Source organism: Panthera tigris, chromosome C1, assembly GCF_018350195.1.
Source record: "Panthera tigris isolate Pti1 chromosome C1, P.tigris_Pti1_mat1.1, whole genome shotgun sequence".
NCBI lineage: Eukaryota > Metazoa > Chordata > Mammalia > Carnivora > Felidae > Panthera > Panthera tigris.
Genome location: NC_056667.1, coordinates 20,942,450 through 20,959,128, shown reverse-complemented (window position 1 = coordinate 20,959,128; position 16,679 = coordinate 20,942,450). Strand labels below are relative to the sequence as shown.

At 38.9% G+C, this 16,679-nt stretch overlaps 1 protein-coding gene across 2 annotated transcripts in view; it reads left to right on the top strand.

Moving 5' to 3' along the window:
* Positions 1 to 1,320: 1,320 nt before the first annotated feature.
* EYA3 (EYA transcriptional coactivator and phosphatase 3) overlaps positions 1,321 to 16,679 on the top strand; it is a 95,694-nt gene continuing 80,335 nt past the window's right edge. The window contains exon 1 of one of the 2 annotated variants that reach the window (XM_007097926.3): positions 1,321 to 1,448. The gene's annotated coding sequence lies outside the window, so the exon portion shown is untranslated. The remainder of the gene's footprint in view (positions 1,449 to 16,679) is intronic. The other variant, XM_007097927.3, reaches the window with a different exon arrangement.

Here is a 16,679-nt window from a genome sequence, read left to right as displayed (position 1 = left end):
GGTGACCTGGTGAATGATGCAGGTGTTTGGGGGAAGAGATTCCAAGCAGAGATCAGCAAGCATGAAGGTCCTGAGTTCATGTGCAGGTTTGAGGAATAGCAAAGAGCCCAATGTGCCTTGACGTGGTGGTATAATGGAGAGTAGGAGATAAGGTTAGTTGTACTCGGGGGTGGGTAGGTAGTGTCACGTCTTGAGGGTCCTCTAGGGCAGTACAAGGATTTTTTGTTTTCACTTGGAAACAGGAATCCATTGGAGCAGGGACAGGATCTGCTTAAGGTGTTAACAGAAGCCTGTTGATGTTGTATTAACAGATTGTGGAAAAGGAAGGGTATAAAAAGAGCAGTCGCACATCGACTGTGGCTTGTACCAGTAGAAGCAGTAAATGGTCAGATTCTGAACAAATTTTAAAGGCAGATTATGCAGAACTCACTGATGAATTAGATGAAGGGTGTGAAAGAGAGGAGTCAAGGATCTCAATAAATGATATTACTTAATAAGTTGTCATAGGAAGAGGTGATCAAAGAGTATACAGCCCAAAAAGTGTAGAAAAGAAGTATTTTAGTTTAAAAACAGTGTGTAATTTTTCTGGATTTTGTGTTATTTGTGAAGCTTTAAAATTTGTAATTTGTAATTTCTTTTCTCACTCCAAAGACTCATTTTTACACCTAATATTGTATTTGTAATTTTGGATTTTCTTTAACAGGGCCCTCAAATTGAATAAATTTCAGGTCTCCACATGCCTGAATTCATCCCTGCTCCTATTTGGGTAGTAACTTAAAGTTAGTGAAGCATCTATAAATTTTGTTTCCGATAAAATTATCACATAAAATAGCGTGCACGCAAGAGAAGTTACTGTAAGACCAATAGATGTTGGGAATAAACCAATATTGGGTTCGCCTCCCCACCAGCGTCTTCCAAAACTTCCCACCCATTCTTCCTCCCACACTTTTTCTAAAACTACCAGATACAACCAGCATTTCTTCTTACGATCGCTTTAGGGAGGCAAGCATTACATGCATTCTAAAAGCCTTTCTAAAAATATGAAAGCGTTAAGTTTTTGTTTTTTTGTTTGTTTTTGTCGTGGTTGCTTGCGCCGCAGAAGCACCACCAGTTCCTGGGCGAAGCAAGAAATCAACCCCTCAGCCCTAAGCCCCTCCGAGGCGCGCGGTGGGGCGTAACCAGGGGCGGAGCTCCCGGAACGGCGGAGTGGGCGGGATCTAGGCGCCTCCCTGCCCCGCCCCGCCCCGCCCCGTGAGGCCTGACACATGCGCCCAGAGGCTTCTGGTGGAAGGAGGTGTGGATTGTGAGGTGACCCTGGCCGCTGACTTCCGGTTCCTAGGGATGCGCATCCGGGTCACGCTAACGCCGCGGTTTCCTCCATCCGCTGGGTTCTGCTGTGGGTCTGGACCAGTACCCATGTCCTGCTCTGGGGCCTCTGCAACCTTAGGGTGAGTCACCGCCGCGACAGGGTCAGAGTGCGGCCGGTAGAGTACAGCCCGTACGGGGACGGGTCAAGAGTTCTGTCCCGGTCCCTGTGGGTGGGGGTTTTCTTTGCCTGTCCCTTGTCCCTGCAGTGCTTCCCTCACTTCAGCCCTTTCCCTCGCCGGCCTCGACTCTTTCACCTCCCCCTTAGCCTTGCTGGCCTCCGCGCACCTCTCGCCTCGCTGTTTTTCTCATCCCCCCGTTACAAGCCCGGGTTTCTTGCCTTTCGCCTCAGCGCTTCCCTCACCACTGCCTCTCGCTTTTTCCCTTGCTTCTCACGTTAGCACCTCCCGGGGTTCTCGCTGTTCTTTCCCGCAGCAGGACGGCCCACCTCCTCATTGTGCTTCCCCTCCTCCACTGCGAAACTGAGCTCGTCTCTCGAGGGTCCTAGGTCCGGCCCCCCAACTTCCGTCACCTTCGATCCCTGTCCCCTCCCGGGACTAGTAGGTGACATCTGTGCTTCGCCTGGGGTTCTCCCGCCTTTTCTTAGCTAGAGAAGGGCTTAGCCAAAGCCCCAGTGTCGGCCGATTCATCCGGCTTGGGGGAAGTTTTGCCTTGGGGCGTTGTGTTAGACTCTGGTAGCTTCCGTAGTTAGGGAACAACAAAGGCGTTCCCTTTTTCTTCGCTGGAGCACAGTTTGGGGGGCTCTCTCTGGAGCAGGCTAACAGGTGGCAGGCACACGGAACAGCTAGCGATTGGGCTTGTGTGGTCTTGTTAACTGACAGGCCATGAGGACGTGCTGTCATTTTTGTGTTTTCTGTCCCATGAGAGTGGATGTGCACAGCTGAGGCAAAAATGCGGACGATCAGCTCTGTGTTCTGCATGGGCTTTACTTACAAGGACAGGTGCTATGACAGAAGACAAGAGTTTCTTGGGAGATTTTTAGCCCCAGATTTACAAGCTCCTTGCCAGAAATTTTAGAGTTACTGAAACGTTTTCTGCCAAAGAGTGCACTCTAGTAGTTTCAGAGTACGTTTTCATTAATTGAACTCCGTGTGCAAATGTACCTTTATCTTTAACCTCTTACAGATGGTTTCTTCGTTTTTACCGTATTGACAAGTTTTCTGTTTTTCTTCCTGTTTCTTTATAAGCCAGACATTACACTACTTTATTACTTCGACTGTTCTTTTATTTTTTCCTTACTGTTTCCACCTTAGTCTTTTTTTTTTTTTTTAATGTTTATTTTTGAAAGATTGATAGAGTGCGAGCGGGGAGGGGCAGAGAGAGGGAGGGAGACACAGAATCCCAAGCAGGCTCCAGGCTCTGAGCTGTCAGCGCAGATGCCCACGGGGGCTCGAACTCACCACTGCCAGATCAAGGCCTGAGCGAAGTCTGACGCTTAACCAGCTGAGCCATCCAGGCGCCCCTCCACCTTAGTCTTAAAAACCATCGTTTTCTCATTTGAGAGTTAGGTTTCTCTTAAATTTTTAAAGTTTCTCTGATGGCTTTTAGTCACCTCCAAGATGAAGAGATTGGACTTAATAGGGGTTAGTGTCTCAGATTTTGTGATCCGAGGTATATTTTGAGACACAGCGTTGGATAATTTTTATTTTTGTTTTTCCAGTGTTTGTGGTATATGTCTGGCATTTGATTGCAAATACTTTTATGTGATCTGCTTTTGAAATATAAATTGTGCTCTGAGATTTAGTATTTAAGTGAAGTGTCTGCTTCATGTTTGACTGGTGAGTTAGAGAAAAGTTTCTCTCATTATATGATGCATATACATACACAAGCATAGCATAGACCTTGCTCATTCCAGAATGGGGCTGCTCCCTTCAGCTATTTTTAGCAAGGGACTTTGGAGCTTGGCCATATTAGTCCTAGAAGCCACAGAGAAGGACCCTTTGGGTGGTTTTCAGTCCTTATCTAACTGCTGAGGGAAGCCCTTTGGAAAGCTCTTTACCCATACCTTCTCCCCAGCACCTACATTGGAAACTCCAGCTTCTGTTCAACCTGGGTCTCCTCATTTCACATCCTTAAAAACTAACCCCAGTGAGTATGGGCTGACTCCCTCTAACTGCTTCTTTACCTCTAAGTTTGTGGACTTTTTTTTTTTTTTTTTTTTTTTAGCCATGGGCACTCCATAGATAGATTTATATTTGGATTGATGCAAGACCATCTTTCCACATTCTTCTGAACTTTCTATTTCTTGAGCATGTCTAAGTCTAAACGTAGATGGATTTCTACAGGTTACAGCTGGAGGGTTCTGTAGAGCTCAAACTTACCCTTTTATTTTACAAATAAGGAAATCAAGACTTAAAGAATTGGTGATTTTTCCAAGGTCAGTTTTTACAAATACAGAAGTCTTGTACTCAGAGTCATGCACCCAGAGAAGTGGGTTTTAGTTCTCTCAAAGTTGTAGGCCAGAGAGCACAATGTAGTATTTAGTGGTTCATTTCTTCTTCTTTTTTTTTTTTTTTAAGTTTATTTATTTGTTTTTGAGAGAGAGAGAGTACAGGGGAGGGGCAGAGAGAGAAGGAGGGAGAGAATCTCAAGTAGGCACTGTACTGGCAGCACAGAGTGGGGCTCGAACTCACAAACTGAGATCATGACCTGATCCAAAGTCAGTTGGAAGCTTAACCTACTGAGCCACCCAGGCGCCCCTAGTGGTTCATTTCAATACATTTGTGCCATAGGAATGAATTCTAGGAGAAGGAATTTATGACAGATTTTTAAATTCAAGGCTGCCTTCAAAGATGGCCCCTAGAAAGAAACTGTTGTGCAGAAGTAAAAGTTGAAAAGTCTTAGGGAGTCTTTTTCTCTCTTTTCTGCTAAAATCATTTTAGCCCATTATGATATGGATGCTGCATAAAAGCCTTTACATGAACATCCTGTGGTCTCATTGGAGCATTTGTGTTCGTGCTCCTGTCTTCCTACCAAACACTAATAGACTTTCTAATTTCTGAAAAGTGTGCATGTCCTACCCAGCTTCCAAACAACAACAAAAATTATCACTAGAGACAGCTTAGTGTATGTGTTTGGAAAGCTCAGGAGAGGAATTGATGTCAGTTTTCCATAGAAATTTCTCCTTTAGTTTGGCAGTCTTATTTTGTAACCCTGAGGACTCCATTTAAAATAAATTTCTCATATTAGTTTATGCATACCAGGTTTTCTGTTTTTATTTGGTTCAATTATTTTTGATTATTTTTTGTCATTTTACTTGTTACTGTATGTTGTTTTACATATTTAAACTTTTATTCTTGAACCCTAGGATATGTTTTAAGGAAAATGCAGCTTTAAAAATATAAGAAACAAAGTACACCCACACCACATCCTTACCTTGTGGTGTGATGGTTTCTATGACCTACCTAAACCACTTCATAACTTCGTTCTTTTTGTTTTGCTTTCAGATAAAAGGCTGATAGAACTTCTTTTTCGGTAGTTGTCTAAGAGATTTTTGTGTTCTACATATAACAAGAAGATACCTTAACTTATGTGTATTTTAAATGGAGGAAGACTAGTTCAAAATAGTTAACGTAGAATAGTTCAACATAGAAATAATTCAAAGTGGGGCGCCTGGGTGGCTTAGATGGTTAAGCGTTGGACTCTTGATTTCGGCTCAGGTCATGATCTCATGGTTTGTGAGATTGAGCCCGGCTTTGGGCTTCATGCTGACAGCACAGAGCCTGCTTGGGATTCTCTCCTCCCTCTCTTCCCCTCCCCTTGCTCTCCTGTGCATGCTCTTTTTCTCTCTCAAAATAAATAAACATTTTTTTAAAAAGTTCAAAATGCATTTAAGAATATTAGGAAAAGCTTATTCTTCCCCTGCATTCATTTATATTAGGGGGTTAATTATATTTGTAATAAAGTTGAAAATAGGTGGACTTTCTGCCAATTAACTTAAAAATACAGGTGTATGTTCTTATACAGAATATATGGCTTAAGCTACCAACTGCCTTATTATTAATATGTCTTATTGACAGAGAACATAAATAATGGAGCAGAAACCACATCATCATCTCAATATTTTTATTTGGTCCCATCAACCTAAGTCCTAAGGTATCTAATTATTAAATGTAAAAATAATTAGAGTATCTTCTTTATTTGTAGTATATTTAAAAACATATTTGAAATATGGACTTCATAAAATTTTATGTTTTTAAGAAAACTTTACTGTTTTCTTCTTTTAAATATGTAGTTGTATTTTACCTTTTTTTTTTTTTTTTTTTTAAGTAATTTCTATGCTCAATATAGGGCTTGAACTCATAACCCTGAGATTATCAAGAATCATATACTCCACCGACTGAGCCGGCCAGGTGCCCCATAGTAGTATTTTAAATCAAAAAAGGAAATGTATAAGTAGTCCTAACCTTTCAACATCCATTGAAATTGTAAAACTCATGATTTAAAACTTTTAACAAAATAGGAATAGAGGAAGCATACCTCAGTATTACAAAGACCATATGTGACAAACCCGTCACAAACATAGTCAACTGCTTTTTCTCTAAAATCAGGAACAAGACAAGGATGTCCATTCTCACCATTTTTATTCAACATAGTATTGAAGTCCTAGCCACAGCAATTGGGCAGAAAAAGGAAAAGAAAATGTATCCAAGTTAGTAAGGGAATAAGTTAAACTGTTACTGTTTGCAAGTGACCTAATTCTACCTGTAGAAAACCTAAAGTCTCCACAAAAAACTGTTACAATTAATGGATTAAGTAAATTTGCAAGATAAAATATCAGTATACAAAAATCTGTTGCATTTCTACACACTGATAATGAACTATCAAAAAAGAGTAACTGAGGGGCTCCTGGGTGGCTCAGTTGGTTGGGCGTCTGACTTTGGCTCAGGTCATGATCTTGCAGTCCATGAGTTCGAGCCCTGCATCGGGCTCTGTGTTGACAGCTCAGAGCCTAGAGCCTGCTTCAGATTCTGTGTCTCCCTCTTTCTCTGCCTCTCCCCTGCTCACACTCTGTCTCTCTCTCTCTCTCTCAAAAAAAAAAAGATTAAAAAAAGAAGAAGAAGAACTGAGAAAACAATCCCATTTACAATGGCATCAAAAATAATAAAATGTCTAGGAGTAAATTTAACCAAGGAGGTGAAATACCTGTACACAGAAAACTGTAAGACATTGATTAAAAAACTGAAGATGTAGGATGTAGGGGTGCCTGGGTGGCTCAGTCAGTTAAGTGTCCGACTTCGGCTTGAGTCATGATCTCACGTTTTGTGAGTTCGAGCCCCACGTCGGGCTCTGTGCTGACAGCTCAGAGCCTGGAGCCTGCTTTGGATTCTGTGTCTCCCTCTCTCTCTCTGCCCCTTCCCCGCTTATGCTCTGTCTCTTTGTGTCTCTTAAAAAATAAATAAAGATTTAAAAAAATTTTTTTTAATAAAAAATAAAAAAACTGAAGATGTCATAAATAAATGGAAAGATAGTCCATGCTCATATACTGGAAGAACTAATATTGTTACAATGTCCATACTACCCAAAGTAATCTACAGATTCCAGTGGCATTTTTCATAGAACTGGAACAAATGATTCCAAAATTTGGGTGGAAAAATTAAAAAAACAAAACAAAAAGAAAAATAAAAAAATAGTACTTAATATCTTACAGATCTTACTACTGATTGTGTTGGATGCACTTTAACTTATCAGCTTGGTTAATATTTGTATATTTCTTTTAGCAAGTTTCTTTTGGGTACCTACTATGTACAGTTTTAGTAATACGTATATAGGCTGTTCATGTGAACTAGGTAGCATTATACATAAGGCTGGCGTTTACACTTAAATCCTGAATTTGGTTTTCTTTGTACATATTTGAATTAAACCATAAGATTTAACATAACCTGTATCACCAAGGTGTAGAAAAAAAAGAAGAAAATATAATTAGAATTAAAATAAGCTTAATCCTAAGAAAATGTCACTTCTCAGTGACAATTGTATATGATTTTTTTAAGCTAGATTTTGTGATTTTCTATTGTTTTCAAAACAGTGATTTCTCATCATTATTTTAAGGTTCTTACATTAATTTGCATCACTGTTTAAAATTATATTGTTTTTTTATAGGTACAATTAAATAAATTTCATTTGGGAAACTTTCGCAACTGAACTGTAAAAATCTGTATTGGTAAAACAGTAAAAAATAAAAGCAGCTTTATATAGCGCATACTATGTGCCAGGAACTACTCTGAGTGGTTTACATACATGAACTCCTTAAGCTGTACAACACTGTGAAGTAAATACTGTTCTTATCTCCATTTTACCAATGAGGAAACCAAGGCATGGAAGTTCTATAACTTGCCCAGAGTAACACAGCTAGTTAGCCAGAGAGCTGGATTTGAACTTAATTTTTCTGGCTTTAGAGTTCATGACCTTTTTGTACAGCGTTTTACTAATTTAGTGATTTCTTCCTTTGTAGGTTAAGGTTAAAAATCCAGTTTGCCGGAAACTGTTATCAGAGGACCACTTTGGGCTTGGGAACCTTAGAGAGGAGTTTTACATGGGCTGGCCTAAGGCAAATTGCAAACCCTTTTACCACCTGTGTTTCTTAGATGGCAAAAATCATGTATTATAAAAGGAAAGCAGGACCATATCTTTCCCTCTTTAAAAAATTATTGTGTGGAAGTTGGTTACTTTTGAGTTATTTGGAGAAAAGGTAGCATATTTAATAAAATGTATTCTATATTACTAAAATGTCTTCCTCTTTTTATTTTTTTAATGTTTATTATTTTTGAGAGAGAGAGTGAGAGAGACAGAGCGTGAGCGGGAGAGGGGCAGAGAAAGAGGGAGACAAAGAATCAGAAGCAGGTTCCAGGCTGAGCTGTCAGTGGGGTTTGAGCACACAAGCCATGAGATGATGAGTTGAGCTGAAGTCCGATGCTTAACTGACTGAACCACCCAGGCGCCCCTAAAATGTCCTACCTCTTGATCTTATTATACTTCCTTTCTTTGATCTGCAGAGTATTAAATTTATGTAATAGTCTTAAACTCGAAATCTTAATGTGTCCACTATGAATTTAACAACTTTGAAATATGAAATAGAAAACAAACAGATTTCTGATTTACTGAGTAGTAAATTTGGAAAAGTTGGAAATTTGTGCAAAATTAAGTACTTCCATTTCCTTAGGACTGTTGAGATTAATATATTTAAATTAGCGTTTTTAGTTTTTCTTAGAAAAGAGGAGTGTTTTTAGTTTGACTTAGAAACGAGGAGAACTTTCACAAACCATTTCCTTTATAAATTAAAAAATGCATGTAGTCATTTAGAATATTACTGATTATATTAATATTACTTCTTTTGTGCTTTTATTATTCCCAAATGTAAAAATTCTTGTTGCATCTCTAAAGGAAGGAGATGACTTTATATCATTTGAAGTGTAGTTTAATTAATGTAGGAGTCTGGGACTGAGATATGAGAAGTTACTTTTCTGAGTTTTTGAAACAATTGAGAATCATGGAATCTGGTTAGCAGAAGAAAACTATAGTTATTTCTGGTAAGAAGTGACACTTGGTTAGGGATACTAATTTTATTTCTTATATATTAACTCCTTTTATTAATTCAGACATTAATTCAGTACACCATTTTTCATAGTAGCTTTTGTCTTGATTTTTTTTTTCTTTTTGGTGGGAAAAATATGGATCTGAGAAGCTTTGCTATGATGATTTAGAATATTCCTTATTTTGGTTTAAACATTTAATTTTTGTTTCAGAAGCAATTCTTTTTTATATATGGGTTTGATAATTAGTTTATCTCCTAAAATTTCAATAGTTTTTTTTTTCACCTGAAATTTAATAATGTAGCAATTACTGAATTTAGGAAAATTGTTTCTGCTAGCAGCACTGTTGCTATGGGAATAAATTAGAATGATTAGCTCTTAGGTAGAATTGAACTTTATTCTTAAGTTTCCATAGTAGTTGAAAAAGATTTAGGTCAGTTTCACCTGTTGTTCCTCCTTTTTTCAAAATAAGAGGGAATTTTATTTTTTATTAAAAAAATTTTTTTTAATGTTTATTTATTTTTGAGAGAGACAGAGACAGAGTGTGGACAGGGGAGGGCCAGAGAGAGGGAGACACAGAATCTGAAACAGGCTCCAGGCTCTGAGCTGTCAGCCCAGAGCCCGATGCGGAGCTCGAACTCACAAGCCATGAGATCATGAACTGAGCTGAAATTGGACGCTTAACCGACTGAGCTACCCAGGCGCCCCTAAAATAAGAGGGAATTTTAATTTAACACAATAATGTTAATTTTTTCCTACTAGATTGATAATATTAATATGGCAGTTTCACTCTTTGTCGACAGCATAATCCAAAATGTGTATATGATTTGTTTTTTTAGAAAATTTCAGAATTTAGAGAACATTTTAGGGTAAAAAGTAGTATATACCTGTCTTATTAAAAAACATTCTCCAGGACGCATCTGGGTAGCTTAGTCGGTTGAATGTCCGACTTGAGCTCAGGTCATGATCTCAAGGTTCTTGGGTTCGAGGCCTGTGTCAGGCTCTGTGCTGACAGCTCAGACCTGGATCCTGCTTCAGATTTTGTGTCTCCCTCTCTCTCTCTGCCCTTCCCTTGCTCACGCTCTGTCTCTCTCTGTCTCTCAAAAAATAAACGTTAAAAAAAAAACCACATTCTCCAGGAATCACTGTGTTATTACTTCACTGAATTTTTCAAATCTACTTTTCCCTTTTACCAAATCTTTGCTGTAGGTTGGGAAGAGCTATCAGATAACTGATGAATAAGTGTGTTCTTGAGATTGGGAATGAGAGCTTTTGCAAAGAGTATAAGCCATCTCTAATATTGGTGTGGCATTTATTTTTTTTTTTAACGTTTATTTATTTTTGAGACAGAGAGAGACAGAGCATGAACGGGGGAGGATCAGAGAGAGGGAGACACAGAATCTGAAACAGGCTCCAGGATCTGAGTTGTCAGCACAGACCCCAACGCGGGGCTCGAACTCACAAACTGCAAGATCATGACCTGAGCCGAAGTCGGCCGCTTAACCGACTGAGCCACCCAGGCGCCCCTGGTGTGGCATTTAATAACTAGATGAACTGAAAATGTTTGCTTTATCTCATTCCTGTGTATCTCCTGTTAGTATATATTTATTTAGTGTTGGCACCTCACATTCTGTGAAACTTGTTTATTTGGAGTAACTGTTAAACTATTGATTCTTATAGATGGTTTTCTTCTCCTTTTTAAATTCTTTTTCAGAGTAAAGGGTTGCCTTTAAAAACCTAATTAAGAGTTGGTTGCACATCCCAACCAACTTTTGGTTTAGACTCCGGCTCTTGGTTTAGACTGTGGTCATGATCCCAGGGTTGTGGGATCCAGCCCTGAGTTTGGCTCTGCGGCTCTGCACTGAGTGTGGACCCTGCTTAAGATTTTCTTTTTCTCCCTCTGCCCCTTCCACCTCTCGTGCTCTCTTTCTCTCTCTCTAAAATAAACAAAATGAAAAAAAAAAATTTTTTTTTAACTAAGAGAACCACCAAAACTCTGAATGTTATTTCCTGTGTAGTTTGAAGTGGATATTTTCCTCCTTGACTGGTCAGTTTTTTATATTCTGATAAAGTGCCTTTCAAATTTTTTTGATCATGACCCACTATAACATGCATTTTTTCATTGTTACCCGGTACTTACACACGTATGTATACAGTATCCAGTACTTACACATGTATATGTACATATTAATGTTTAAAATTGAAACAGAAGTTTTGTGGAACAATATTATCTTTACTACTGGTGATACATTGTAATATTTTCTGTTCTATTTTGCTTTATTGTATTTCATTAAAAACTGTTAGTCTTCACTAAGTTAATAAGACAACATTAATGGATTATACCTGGAGTTTGAAAAATTTGAATGACTGCTAGATTTTTTTCTAATATTGTTTTTTGGAATTGAAAATGTTTGGGTTTGTTAGTTTTTTTTTCTCTGAAATGTATCTTGATTCTGTTAAGCTTTTAATCTAAATAACTGCAGAACATTTGAGAGGGAGACCCTATTGCCCTGATTGTCATTGCTGTCATCTCTGTTCTTTACTGTGGTTAGGCACATCATTTTAAAGACTGCAATAATATAGAATCATGAGGTTGAAAACACTTGGTCACATGCAGAGCTTCCATCATGAGAATCATTTGCTAGGTTCCATCTTATAGTCAAAAGTTGAAGTTGATGAAGTTGCGTTTTGTGAACTTTGCTTCTGCTCTTAGCAGCTAGTCCAAAGGTTACAAAGCTGTTTTATTCTACTTTCTTCTGGCCCCAATCTAGTCTTTGTAAACCAGAAAAGAGAACTGAGCAGTGAAGCAGTGTCTCTTGTGTATATGGTCAGGTGAAAGTAACACGGTTGAAGAGTGGACTGCATGTATGTATTGTCCCGACTCCTTTTCTGTAATCATAAAGGGGGAAAGGTAGTAGAGATATCAGCAGTTCCTAGCATATCATAGCCATTAGAGTGAGCAGGGTCAGCAACATACTCTACTGTTTTTATCATCGCCTCCTCCTAACACTTAATGAACACTTACTATGTTCCAGGCACTGTGTAAAGCACTTCACTTTATTAACTCATATTCACTTGGGAGGCCTGGGAGAACAAAAATGAGAGAGGATAAAGAAGGAAACTTGCCTTAGTATCTTCTCATTATCTGGCTTGGGAATAGCATGACATAGCATAGATTTTTAGCTTGGTCAGCTTTTTAAAGTCATCAGTCCTGTCTGTGATGTTTCATATTGAATGGCACATAGCTGTGGTTTGAAACCTCAGGCTTTGAAGCTTGGCTGCCTGGGCTTGAATTCCAGGTTGGTGACTTACTAGGTAAATACCCTGGCCAAGTTACTCTCTGTACTTTTTCTTATCTCTAAAATGGTAATAATAATCAATAGCACCTATCTTACAGACTTACTGAGAGGATTAAATGAATTATACATGTAACGTACTTAGAACAGGGTCTGACCCATAAAAAACATTCCATAAATGTTAGCTATTAATAACTCACAACTCACAGTTGGATCTCCTGAAAGTATTTGTGACCATGATGAGTTCTGTGTACTTGCTAAGTAACAGGATGTGATTGACATTCGATGTTTTATTGTCCAGGAGCTTAAAAACCACTTTCCTTGCAAAGGACTTATAGGGAAGGTTCTCGTGTAGGGTATGTGGAATCAAGCCAAGTGACAAAAGCAAAACTACAGGTCCAACTTGTTAATCTCTCATGGGAATCTCTTGCTATTTGGGCCTTATCCTTAATAATTTTAATATTTTTCCCTTTGAAAAACTAAGAGCAACTAGTGAATGAGTTGACTTTCACTCAAGACCAGATTTCCCTCCTGAATTTGTCTTATGTCTAAGATATTTATTTATTTAATTTTTCTTCAGCAAACAGCTTTGTCATGTTTACTATGGTGCCAGGCACTATTCTGAGAGCTTCACAAATATTAACTCATTTAAACCTTATGACAAAGATAATATATTATTATTATTATCCCCATTTTACAGATGAGGTAACTGAGGCACAGGAAAGTTGAATAATTAAACTCCCACAGCACTCATCAGTGCAGAGCTGGTATTTGAACCTAAGTAGTCTGGCTCCAGAGTCAGTGCTCTAAGCTTGCCAAACTTGCCTCCGACAGAGGTGAATTAGGTTGAAAATTGTAAAATAACAAGTGTTAAAACTTCACTGTCATTCTGAAACTAATACAACACTGTATGTTAACTACACTGGAATTAAAAATTTTTTAATATGAAAAAAGAAACCTTTACTATTCCTCATTCTGTGCTGAAATGACAGCACTGAATTTTTGGCTCATGGATTCTTGAAGGAGTAAATAAGTTTGGAGAAATAAAACATTGATCAAAGAACCTAACTTAGATTTTATAGTTCTTACAGGTAAGGACATACATTTCAAAAGACTTAGTTCTGTTAGTATGGTGTAAGATAAATTTTATCTGAATAATGGAGAGCTAATTGATGTATAAACGTGGTATACAGATTTATAGAATGATATATAGAGTTTTGACTTGTGAATTTTGATGAAGTAGGGTACAAATTTTTCTATGTAAGTGGAAGCAATACATAGGATATTCATGTTGGTATAAACCATGTATCAGTCTGTAGCACCTGCAGAAAAAAGTTGTGATTCTCTTAGTTAACTTCACAGATTTAAGAGAGGATGAAGATAAAATTTGGGGGGTTTTGAGTTCCGTGGAGTCTGGTTCTCTATACATTAAATTCTTAGGCTTGTGACTGACAAGTTACTAAAATCTAGGAGAGTTGGAAGGAACGTAGTAGAACGTTGGATTATTATTAAACTCACTTTGACAAATCTAATTCAGATGAACTCATTCCTTTTCAATACTTTTTACCCTGGTTTTGGAATTTTTCCTATAGAACACATCTCCCTATTTTATTGGAAGCTTATGGGGAAAAGTTTTTGTTAATTTTAATTAAATATTTGATTTTAATATTTTAGTTTTTATTGTTTAGAGAGGGAGAGAAAGAGAATCTTTTTTTTTTTTTTTTTTTTACTGTTTATTTTTAAGAGAGACACAACACAAATGGGGAGGGGCACAGAGAGAGAGAGAGAGAGAGAGAGAGAGAGAGAGAGAGAGGGAGACAGACACAGAATCCAAAGCAGGCTCCAGGCTCCGAGCTATCAGCACAGAGCCTGATGTGGGGCTCGAACTCATGAACTGTGAGATCATGACCTGAGCCGAAGTCAGGTGCTTAACCAACTGAGCCACCCAGGTGCCCCAGAGAATCTTTTTTTTTTTTTTTTTTTTTAATGTTTATTTATTTTTGAGAGGGGTGGGGTGGGGAGGGGCAGAGAGAAGGAGACACAGAATCCGAAGCAGGCTCCAGGCTCTGAGCTGTCAGCACAGAGCCCGACACAGGGCTCGAACCCACGAACCGTGAGATCATGACCTGAGCCAAAGTTGGACGGATGCTCAACTGACTGAGCCACCCACGTGCCCTGAGAGAGAGAATTGTAAGCAGGCTCTATGCTCAGTGCAGAGCTCAGTGACCTTGGGATCATGACCCAAGCCAAAACCAAGAGGTAGATGCTCAACCGGCTGAGCCACCCTGATGCCCCAAAGATTGTTTTATAGACAACTTCAAAGGATGATTTTCTGAGAAATAATATTAGAAATCATAAGAACAATTCTTCTTAGAGAATCTCTTCCCAATAAAGTGTTTTGTTTCTGTTAAGAATTTGGTACAGACTAAATGAATTAAAAAAAATTCTCAGTAAGTTCAGATAAGTATTCTATTAAGTGTAAAGTTACTATAAATATTCCTACAGCTGACAATACCATGATATGTTGGTCAGGCATACCTCCCGAATAAAGTAACCAGAAGAATTCCCGATTTTACCACAGTCACTTGGCTGGGCTGTTTATTTATGGAGGGAGTTCACCAACATGGTGATGGCTTTTGTCTATCCACAGACAGTTCAGCCTGGAAGATGTAGTTGGTTGCAATTTTTTTGGCCACAGAAATGTGATTTGTGCTGATGCCTGAATTGTGAGAGCTAAAGGGCTCTCTTAGGGTCACTTAAAAGAGATCCTGGGGCTCCTGAGTGGCTCAGTTGGTTGAGTGTCTGACTCTTGATTTTGTCTCAGGTCATGATCACAGAGTCGTGGGATGGAGCCCCACGTTGGGCTCTGCACTGAGTGTGGAGCCTTCTTGAGATTCTGTCTCTCCCTCTGTCCCTCTCCCCAGCTCGTGTGTGCTCTCTTGCTGTCTCTAAAGTAAATAAATAGAGCTTTAAGGGAGATCACTGAGTATAGGTCTGCTGGATATTTGTGTCTACTTCAGGAGGACTCTTGAGTATGAAGGACTCTGAGTAATATGTTAGATATGTTAGATGTTTTAGTATATCAAGAAAGGTTACCATCAGTTGATGACACTTTCAAATTTCTGAAAGATGAGAAACAAGGAGATTGGATCAATAGAGACCAGGAGAAGAAATCACAGATGAAAGTATATGTAGAAGTTTTAGAAACGTACCAGATTCAAGTAAACAATTATGAAGAAATGAAGGGTGCCTGGAGCTTAAATCAGTGTTCTGGCCCTTGCTCTTGATTTTGAGCATCTGGTGTTTGTCCCCTGGATAAAGCCTGGAGAAATGCTTTCCAGATACATTGAATGGTCTGCCTGAGGAGGGCAAGTATATCCATATGGTCTATTCTCCCCATGGTGTTTAGTGTTTATTAATCAAATTATGTAATTCTTTTTTCTTTCTAATTTTCAAAAAATCTTTATTTTTGAGAGAGAGAGAGGGGGAGAGAGAGTGCGAGCAGGGGAGAGGCAGAGAGAGAGGGAGACACAATATGAAGCAGGCTGCAGGCTCCAAGCTGTCAGCACAGAGCCTGAGGCCAGGCTCAAACTCACGAAACACGAGTTCGTGGCCTGAGCCGAAGTCGGATGCTTAACTGACTGAGCCACCAGGTACCCCTCAAATTATGTCATTGTTTTGCTTGAAGCACTCATTGCGTTCCCAAACTCCGTATCATGTGTTACAAGGCTGTGTGTCATCTGGCCCTTGCCTGCATCTGAGTCTTCTTTTCCAACCACTCATTCACTTGCTAACATTGGCCTTTTTGCCATTTCTCAACATGCCCAGATGTCATCCTTTCAGTTTCTTTACACTTGTTTTCCTTCTGAAACCTCTTCCTTTGCATCTTCTTATAACTCCATCCTTTTCATTATTAACATTTCTGCTGAAATGTTACCATCTCACAGAAATTATCACCCTATCTGAAATAGCTCCCCTGTAGTCACTCTCTATTCTTTGTGCTATTTTCCATGGTACTTATTGCTTTGTGAAATCATATTACCTTATTATTTGTTCATCTTTCTATTAGAATATAAGTTCCTTGGGGCACCTGGATGACTCAGTCGGTTAAGCGTCCAACTTTGGTTCAGGTCATGATCTCACAGTTTGTGAGTTCGAGCCCCGTGTCAGGCTCTGTGCTGACAGCTTACAGCCTGGAGGCTGCTTCAGATTCTGTGTCTCCTGTCTCTCTGCCCTTTCCCTGCTCATGCTCTGTCTCTTTCACAGAAATAAAATAAACATTAAAAAAAAAAAAAAAAAAGGAGTTTCTCAATTAAAATGCAGGATGTCGGCAGTCATGGCAGAGGAAGAACCTCTGGAAATACTTTATAAAAACAATGAGGACACTGGCAGACATAGTCAAAATCAACTGTTTCAGAACTCTGAACATTAACCATAGGCTTGTAGCAAACTAGGAACATTTATT